This window comes from Salvelinus sp. IW2-2015, linkage group LG15 (assembly GCF_002910315.2).
Source record: "Salvelinus sp. IW2-2015 linkage group LG15, ASM291031v2, whole genome shotgun sequence".
NCBI lineage: Eukaryota > Metazoa > Chordata > Actinopteri > Salmoniformes > Salmonidae > Salvelinus > Salvelinus sp. IW2-2015.
The window spans coordinates 11989537-11999760 of record NC_036855.1 but is presented as its reverse complement, the minus strand read 5'-3'; the positions used below and the strand labels follow the sequence as shown (position 1 = coordinate 11999760).

The following is a 10224-nucleotide window of genomic DNA, read 5'->3' as shown; positions in this document are numbered from 1 at the left end:
ATGCTGTGGTAGCCATGCTGGCTAAGTGTGCCTTGAATTCTAAACAAATCACTGACAGTGTCACCAGCAAAGCACCTCCACACACCATTTCCACCTCCATGCTTCACAGTGCAGAGATCCTCCATTCATCTACTCTGCATCTCACAAAGGCATGGCGGTTGGAAACAAAAATCTCAAATTTGGACTCGTCAGACCAAAGGACGTATTTCCACCGGTCTAATGTCCATTGCTCGTGTTTCTTGGCCCAAGCAAGTCTCTTCTCCTTATTGGTGTCCTTTAGTAGTGGTTTCTTTGCAGCAATTAGACCACGAAGGCCTGATTCATGCAGTCTCCTCTGAACAGTTGATGTTGAGATGTGTCTGTTACTTCAACTCTGTGGAGCATTTATTTGGGATGCAATTTCTGAGGCTGGTAACTCCAATGAACTTATCCTCTGCAGCAGAGGTAACTCTGGGTCTTCCTTTCCTGTGGCCGTCCTCATGAAAGCCAGTTTCATCATAGCACTTGATGGTTTTTGCGACTGCACTTGAAGAAACGTTCAATGTTCTGAAATGTTCCGGATTGACTGACCTTCATGTCTTAAAGTAATGATGGACTGCCGTTTCTCTTTGCTTATTTGAGGTGTTCTTGCCAATTTATGAAATTGGTATTTTACCAAATAGGGCTATCTTCTGTATACCACCCCTACCTGGTCACGACACAACTGATTGGCTTAAACACATGAAGAAGGAAATTAATTCCACAAATGCAATTTTAACAAGGCACACGTGTTAATTGAAATGGATTCCAGTTGACTACCTCATGAAGCTGGTTTAGAGAATGCCAAGAGTGTGCAAAGCTGTCATCAAGGCAAAGGGTGGCTACTTTGACGAATCTCAAATATATATATTTTTTTTTTGTTAAATTTTTTGGGGGTTACTACATGTGTTATTTCATAGTTGATGAGAACTATTTCACAACCAAAATATTTTATAAATCCTTGAGATATGGAGTGGCGTGAATGTTTAATGCGTACCGGCCATTGCGAGGGCATAGGCCTATAGGTCTCATTGGTAGTAGCCTACAACTACAAAGTTTTTAGGACATTACATTTACTGTTGGATTAATACTTAGCTACTAGCAGTGGGTATTAGTTCATGTGTTTTGATTTTACACTTCCTCAGGTGTTGAGCCCCAAATGAATTAGCCTATGATATTAGTTAGTGTACATAAATTTGTACAATATATAAGTTAGATGTACACTATATACCCTCTTTAAATTAGTGGGTTCAGCTATTTCAGCCACACCCGTTGCTGACAGGTGTATAAAATCGAGCACATAGCCATGCAATCTCCATAAACAAACATTGGCAGTAGAATGGCCTTACTAAAAAGCCCAGTGACTTTCAACGTGGCACCGTCATAGGATGCCTGTAACGGTCGTCTTTAGGTGAGAGATTGGACCAAGGCGCAGCGGGTGATGAATACATAATGATTTATTTAAACAAAGACGAAACACGAAGAACACTTGAGAAATTACAAAATAATAAACGAAGTCAACAGACCTGAACAAACGAACTTACAATATACGAAGAACGCACGAACAGGAACAGACTACATACACGAACGAAAACGAAACAGTCCCGTGTGGTGCGACATACACAGACACGGAAGACAACCACCCACAACAAACAATGTGAAACAACCTACCTATATATGGTTCTCAATCAGAGGAAAACGTCAAACACCTGCCTCTGATTGAGAGCCATACAAGGTCAATTAACACTGACACTTAACATAGAACAAACAACACAGACTGCCCACCCAGCTCACGTCCTGACCCACTAAACACAACTATACAAAAGGAAAACAAGGTCAGGAACGTGACAATGCCACCTTTCCAACAAGTCAGTTCGTCAAATTTCTGCCCTGCTAGAGCTTCCCCGGGATAACTGAAGAGAGTGTGCAAAGCTGTCATCAAGGCAAAAGGTGGCTACTTTGAAGAATCTCAAATATTAAATATATTTTGATTTGTTTAACACTTTATTGGTTACTACATGTTTCAAAATGTGTTATTTCATAGTTTTGATGTCTTCACTATTATTCTACAATGTAGAAAATAGTACAAATAAAGAAAACCCTGTAATGAGTAGGTGTGTCAACTTTTGACTGGTACTTTATATATATTTATTTCCTGTTTACTTTATTCCTATTTTCTGATTGTATCATATTTTATCTGCAAAACTGCATCATGACATGAGGTTGAATTAAGAAGGGTGGTATCAGGGTTGTCACATTAACCCCTGAAGTACATTAAAGAGCCAGTCATTGTGCTAAGACCCCCGATCTCCTTTTACGTATGCCTTGATTGGCAGCTATCCCTCTCTGAGCCCGGGTCTGTAATGATGTACCTACTATTCACTCACTCTGACTAAACCAATTTAATAGGGCCCCTTTGAAATGGGGCGCGGGCGTTTGGGTGTACTGGTGGCTGCGATATGGCGGTTGGCGCAGGCCTGCTGAAACATGGTGAAGAGCTCCCCGGCGCTGGGGACCTCCTTTGTCTCTGCTCCCTGGGCAAACACAAGCCCCTTTCTGTTCCTCTTAATCTCCACCCGCCTACTCAGGACCTTGGTCCACTCACAAAGAGGTCCTGGAGCCAGTCATTATACAGCTCCAACATGTAGGGAGAGAGTAGCACGAAGAGGAGAGGAGAAAGGAGAAAAGAGGGGGGGAAAGGAGAGGGGAGAGGAGAAAAAAGGAGAGAGGACAGGGGAGAGGAGAAAAAATTAGATGGATGTCTTTTTATGTTTACTATAAGGTGTATTTGCTTCTTGTTGCTGATGAACAATAGGCAAATAGTTTCTCCTCGCTCAGTGAGACTTCTTAGCCCTCACCTTAAAGTCAAACTTGGGGGCATTCTCCTGGAGGATGTCAAATATGGCGCTGAATGCTCTCAGCATGCATGATGCCTGGGCTTCTCTGGTCTCTGTCACCCACCATGGTGAATGTCTTTCCGGAGCCTGTCTGAATGTACGCAATGATACACACGTTGTAGCCGTCGATGGCTGACTGGATCAGGCTGGAAACATGACTGGTTCAAACAGGTATGCTTAATGTCCTCGAGCTACTGTGGGCCAGCGAAAACATTGGCAACAATCAAGAGCAGGAGGTTGGGTTTAGTTAAACAACGGTGCGTACAAGAAGAACAAAATTCTCAATTGAAAAAATACCTTTGAGTACATTTCCAGTTCCACCACCTCAACTGAACCCATTCAACCCCTGATTACGCTCAAGCAATCCCAGTGCTCAGTGCTGTATTTCGTGACAGACTTGCTGAATCTGCGATAGGGGTAAAGGGGTTAGGGATGGGCTTTGGCAGAGGCTTTCCTCCTTTCTTGTTTCCTTTAGTTCACTTTTAACCAATAAAAGGATGTTAAGATTGGCAGCATCACATGTTGGTGTTTTGGAACACATCTTCCTGGGAGCTCTCACCGCTGAATACCCGGTCGATTCGGAACTCTCTTGGCCCCCTTGGCGTTTCCACGGTAACAGAGTAATCGTCCAGATGCTCCACGGCAATGGCCCCTCCCTGAGCTGGCTTGGCCTGGCTCATTGATCGTATCTGACAGAACACCAACATGTAATCTGCACCACGACAAAGCAACCGCAAAGGTCAAGCGACCCCACACTGTACAGTACTGAAATTGCGCCTAAGCTTAAGCTCAACTGAAATAGTCTTTGGGCACGTAGAAGACCTGTGTTCAAACCTAGTTGGTCCCAATGATGGATAACTACATTTCATGTCTTCCACCATGTTGTAGTATTTCTTCCTCATTGTCCTCTCTGAAGTGTAGTTCTCCACGACTTTCCCATTCTCCTCTCTCACCTGTTTTAGCTCTAGGAAGAGTCTTGGTGGTTCCAAACTTCTTCCATTTAAGAATGATTGAGGCCATGGTGTTCTTGAAGACCTTCGAAGCTGCACAATCCTGTCTCAGATCTCTACGGACAATTCCTTCGACCTCATGGCTTGGTTTTTACTCTGACATGCACTGTCAACTGTGGGACCATGTGTGTGCCTTTCCAAATCATGTCCAATCAATTGAATTTACCACAGGTGGACTCCAATCAATTTGTATAAACATCTCAAAGGATGATCAATGGAAATAGGATGCACCTGAGCTCAATTTCAAGTCTCATAGCAAAGGGTCTGAATACTTAAGTAAATAAGGTATATCTGTTTTTTATTTTCTAAAAACATGTTTTGGCTTTGTCATTGTCGGCTATTGTGTGTAGATTGATGAGGGGAGGGGGGGGGGGGGGGATAAGGCTGTAACGTAACAAAATGTGGGGAAATCAAGGCGTCTGAATACTTTCCGAATGTACTGTATACTATCATAAAAACTCTTTGTAATGTTAATTTTCCCAGGATCTTATTGACATATGAATGCCACTGTAACTGCGTAATGCAGTTCAGCTGACTTGTAGGGGTTGTAGATCCTGGACTTATGTAAATAAGGTATTTCTGTTTTTTATTTTTAATACATTTGCTAAAATGTATAAAAAACCTGTTTTTGCTTTGTCATTATTTGGTATTGTGTGTAGATTGGATGAAGAAAAATGTGTATTTAATCAATTTTAGAATAAGGCTGTAACATAACAAAATGTGGAAAAAGGGAAGGGGTCTGAATAAGTCTTTCAATTCAGTAAGTGATTTAATTTAAAATGACAAAAATTAACAACTTTTGAAATTAATAGCTTCTCCTTTTCGGAAGTAATTGAAATAAAAGCAACATTTTTTTTGAATTAATTGGAATTTCAGTTTACTACCTGAATTGACTGACTTCAATTTGAATTGAGCCCAACCCTGCTGTACTCGATCACACTACAGAAAGATCTGCAGTTTACATATCATGTTGTTACACAAATAGAAACAGAGACACATAGGTCAACATACGTAGTAGTGACCACACACAACACACACACACACACACACACAGACACACACACACACACACACACACACACACACACACACACACACACACACCCAACACACACCACACAACACACACACACCACACACACACACCACACACACACACACACATTACCAAGAGAGAGAAGGGCTGGAACGACTCTGATACAGTCCAAAGCCTTCCGGGTAATCTCACATTCCCTCAGTGTCACCTGTAGCAAAAGCACATTAGATGCATGCTCATCGAATGGGTCCACCTGTGTACAGAACATCATTCACTCAATAACAAGAGGCACCATATCCATTTAATTTGTCCCATACAGTGGGGCAAAAAAGTATTTAGTCAGCCACCAATTGTGCAAGTTCTCCCACTTAAAAAGATGAGAGAGCCTGTAAATTTTCATCATAGGTACACTTCAACTATGACAGACAAAATGAGAGAAAAAAATCCAGAAAATCACATTGTACGATTTTAATGAATTTATTTGCAATTATGGTGGAAAATAAGTATTTGGTCACCTACAACAAGCAAGATTTCTGGCTCTCACAGACCTGTACACTTCTTCTTTAAGAAGGCTCCTCTGTCCTCACACTCGTTACCTGTATTAATGGCACCTGTTTGAACTTTGTATCAGTATAAAAGACCTGTCCACAACCTCAAACAGTCACACTCCAAACTCCACTATGGCCAGACAAAAAGAGCTATCAAAGGACACCAGAAACAAAATTGTAGACCTGCACCAGGCTGGGAAGACTGAATCTGCAATAGGTAAGCAGCTTGGTTTGAAGAAATCAACTGTGGGAGCAATTATTAGGAAATGGAAGACATACAAGACCACTGATAATCTCCCTCGATCTGGGGCTCCACGCAAGATCTCACCCGGGGGGTCAAAATGATCACAAGAACGGTGAGCAAAAATCCCAGAACCACACAGGGGGACCTAGTGAATGACCTGCAAGAGAGCTGGACCAAAGTAACAAAGCCTACCATCAGTAACACTACGCCGCCAGGGACTCAAATCCTGCAGTGCCAGACGTACTGGCTTAAGCAGGGGACACATGTCCAGGCCGTCTGAAGTTTGCTAGAGAGCATTTGGATGATCCAGAAGAAGATTGGAGAATGTCATATGGTCAGATGAAACCAAAACAGAACTTTTTGGTAAAAACTCAACTCGTCGTGTTTGGGGACAAAGAATGCTGAGTTGCATCCAAAAGAACACCATACCTACTGTGAAGCATGGGGGTGGAAACATCATGCTTTGGGGCTTGTTTTTCTGCAAAGGGATCAGGACGACTGATTTGTGTAAAGGAAAGAATGAATGGGGCCATGTATCGTGAGATTTTGAGTGAAAACCTCCTTCATCAGCAAGGGCATTGAAGATGAAACGTGGCTGGGTCTTTCAGCATGACAATGACCCAAACACACCGCCCAGGCAACGAAGGAGTGGCTTCGTAGAAGCATTTCAAGGTCATGGAGTGGCCTAGCCAGTCTCCAGATCTCAACCCATAGTAAAATTTTGGAGGGAGTTGGAAAGTCCGTGTCTCCAGCAACAGCCCCAAAACTCACTGCTCTAGAGGAATGGAGTATCTGGGCTCATGAAATGAGGTCCAAATACGCAGCACACGTGTGTGAAAACCTTGTGAAAGACTTACAGAAAACGTTTGACCTCTGTTATATACCCTTTGTTGGCAATGACAAAGTATTGAGATAAACTTTTGTTATTGACCAAATACTTATTTTCCACCATAATTTGCAAATAAATTCATTAAAAATCGTACAATGTGATTTTCTGGATTTTTTTTTCTCATTTTGTCTGTCATAGTTGAAGTGTACCTATGATGAAAATTACAGGCCTCTCTCATCTTTTTAAGTGGGAGAACTTGCACAATTGGTGGCTGACTAAATACTTTTTTTGCCCCACTGTATCTAAAGGGTACTATGTAATATAGGGGTTAGCTATGGTCTCTTTAGTGCTTCCACACAGGTTTCCATTCAAAAGGTTGTTGGTTCGAAAACTTACCGCAACCCTTAGCCTAACCGTAGCTTCATGTCCATATCCTGGTTCAACCCTTATCCTAGCCTCAACTCCAATCCTAACCTTAGCTTCATGTCCATATCCTGGTTCAACCCTTATCCTAGCCTCAACTCCAATCCTAACCGTAGCTTCATGTCCATATCCTGGTTCAACCCTTATCCTAGCCTCAACTCTAATCCTAACTGTAGCTTCATGTCCATATCCTGGTTCAACCCTTATCCTAGCCTCAACTCTAATCCTAACTGTAGCTTCATGTCCATATCACTGTTCAACACTAACCTTAGCCTCAACCCTAACCAATTGGGACTTCTTGCCTAAACACAACCACATTTGTTCTGCCCTTGAGGCAGAGATGCTCTAAGAACAAGTTTGAATAAGGAAGATTCCATGGCTGGAAAGGAAGCTACAGTAAGTCAAAGACATTTTCATGGGATGGAAATCAGCATTGTAGTTTGTATACTGACCATTATGGGTCAGGATTGTCCTCCTCTTTGCGATTGTGGTCATCTGCTGTCATATTATATTAAAATGTTTCAATTCTAGTTATATAACAGACACTCTTATCCAGAGTGACTTTCAGTTAGTGCATTCATCTTAAGATAGCTAGGTGGGCCAACCAGATTTCACAGTTATAGTGAGTACATTTTTCCTTAATAAAGTAGTTGTGACATATAGTCAAGCTTCTCTCTTGCTTGGCACAAGGCCACACGGTTCTCCTCACGGTTCTTTAAGGGACAGTTTCCCAGACACTAATTAAGCCTAGACCTGGACTAAAAAGCATTCACAAAGGAGATTCTCCATTGAAAGCACTTTTTAGTCCAGGACAAGGACTAATCTGTGTCTGGGAAACTGGCCCTCAAGCAGTGCTCCTTCCTTTTTTCTTTCCATAGCTTCAATGATGATAATAAAGATCAGTGCTATATAGTCAATACTGGTCCCCTGGGGCTACATACAGTACATAAACATAATGGAGACTGTTTAATCTCTCGTTGACAGATTTTAGTTCTGGGTTTCCGAGATTAGATACTTTTTAAAAGACACTGTATAATGGAGACATTTCAAGACTGCCTCACCTTCTCAATGACAGTGCAGAGCAGGCCACCCCATGGGGGCTATGCCATAGAGACAGGTGGGATGGTGTCTGCTCTGCATGCAGGAGCTCAGTAATCTCTTATGAATCCCAAACCACCCCCTAACCTCGCCCCTACCAACTTGCTCGGAGGGCCCTCAATTGTTACATGTTGCTGACAAAACTCCAAGGGGATAGGGTAAAAAAAAACATCAACTTCAGGACACCTTCCTGACTTGAATGATGGAATTCATGTTCCACTTTTAAATAATACAAATTCAAATGAACAAATCCCGTCTGTCGTTTTACAAGATATTAACCTCAGTAACAGGTGAACATTTAATTTGGGAAGAACTTCATCTGTTACATTATGTGTCAAGTCTCAAAATCAGACAAACAAATGCAAATGGAATATAATTAAGCCCACCTCTCCATTCTTTTGATGAAATCGTGCAAATTACAAACATATCGCAGTGCGTGTCGGGATAGCACTTCGCTCTGAAGCCTGCAGCATTGCAGCCTCTCAGTCGAAGTGTCCGAGGGTCTAATTAGACCCTACAATCAAAATTGTCACTCCCTCAGCTTTGGGACACTTGTTCAAGTGGTGGAGGCACACGTGTACGCTCAAATGTAGGGCCGAGGGGTGACGAGAAGGGGAAGGGGGGGATTTGGGTTTTAGCCCCTCTCTCCAGTATATAGACTCTCCTTCAACTTCTCTAGGCAGGCTTGGGCCCCCTCCAGAGGCAGCACTGTGTCACTGCACCCATATGGACCACAAAGCCTGCTCAGTGCTCAAAGTCACAACCCCACTACACTGAATGCTTATGGTAGAAATTGCCAGTAACCACAGATCAAGGATCAGATTACTCTACCCCCAATCCTTACCATCACAATTAAGGCAACGAAAGCATTTTGGGGGAACTTCTAGCAACTCTCCATAAAACTGAATACCTGATCACAATGGAAAACATTTACACTGAGTGTACCAAACATTAAGAACACCTGCTCTTTCCATGAGAACTTTCACCTGGATTCACCTGGTCAGTCTAAGATCTCTTATTGATGTCACTTGTTAAATCCACTTCAATCAGTGTAGATGAAGGGGAGGAAGCAGGTTAAAGGATTTTTAAGCCTTAAGACTATTGAGACGTGGATTGTGTGTGTGCCATTCATAGGGTGAATGGGCAAGACAAAAGAAGCTTTCGACACCTTGTATAGTCCATTTTATGGAGATTGAGGCTGTTCTGAGGGCCAAAACTCGATATTAGGATGGTGTTCCTAATGTTTTGTGCACTCAGTGAAAATTCTGGATTCTCATGTGTGCTCACTCTAATATATCTACTTCGGATTGTTATTTCTTGATTTCTTGTTAATTTTGGGGGATTATTTGTGTATTTGTCAGACATTCTACTGCACAGTTGGAGCTAGTAACATAAGCATTCTACTGCACTTGCTATAACACCTGCAAATCTGTGTACGTGACTATTTGATTTGATTTAAGATCAGTCAACTGATAATATGCCAGGACAAAGGTTAATGACTCATATACACACAAAGAGTTTACAGCAGCATGACAGCACAGATTACATAGCGATAAAGACTGACAAATCACAAACACCAGGTAATTCTAATCTGATCTGCACGCAAATGCACGCACAAACACACGCCTCTAGGCAGAAGGAGCCACAGACATGTGAGTAAAGAGGAGAACACAAGACTATCTCTATCAATGAACTCACTGTGTGTTTCTTTTCCCACATCAACATCAGGCCTGTTCCTGAGTCACACGTCTGACTATTTTAACCCATTCCTTCTCTGTACATTGCATTATGATTACTGCTCTTGAACTCAATAGTCTACTATGTGGCTTCACAGAAATGCTAAACACTTACAGTACATTCAGGAAAGTATTCAGACCCCATGACTTTATCCACATTTTGTTATGTTACAGCCTTATTCTAAAATTGATTAAAACATTTCCCCCCCTCATCTACGCACAATACCTCATAATGACAAAGAAAAAACAGGTTTTTAGAAATGTTTGGAAATTTATAACAAATATAAAAATGAAATATCACATTTACATGAGTATTCAGACCCTTTACTCAGTACTTTGTTGAAGGACCTTTTGGCAGCGATTACAGCCTTGAGTCTTCTTGGGT

The 10224-nt window shown here is 41.9% G+C and overlaps 1 pseudogene; it reads right to left on the bottom strand.

The window, feature by feature from the left end:
* Positions 1–2420: 2420 nt before the first annotated feature.
* On the bottom strand, positions 2421–3935 carry LOC111973977 (uncharacterized; annotated as a pseudogene).
* Positions 3936–10224: the final 6289 nt, after the last annotated feature.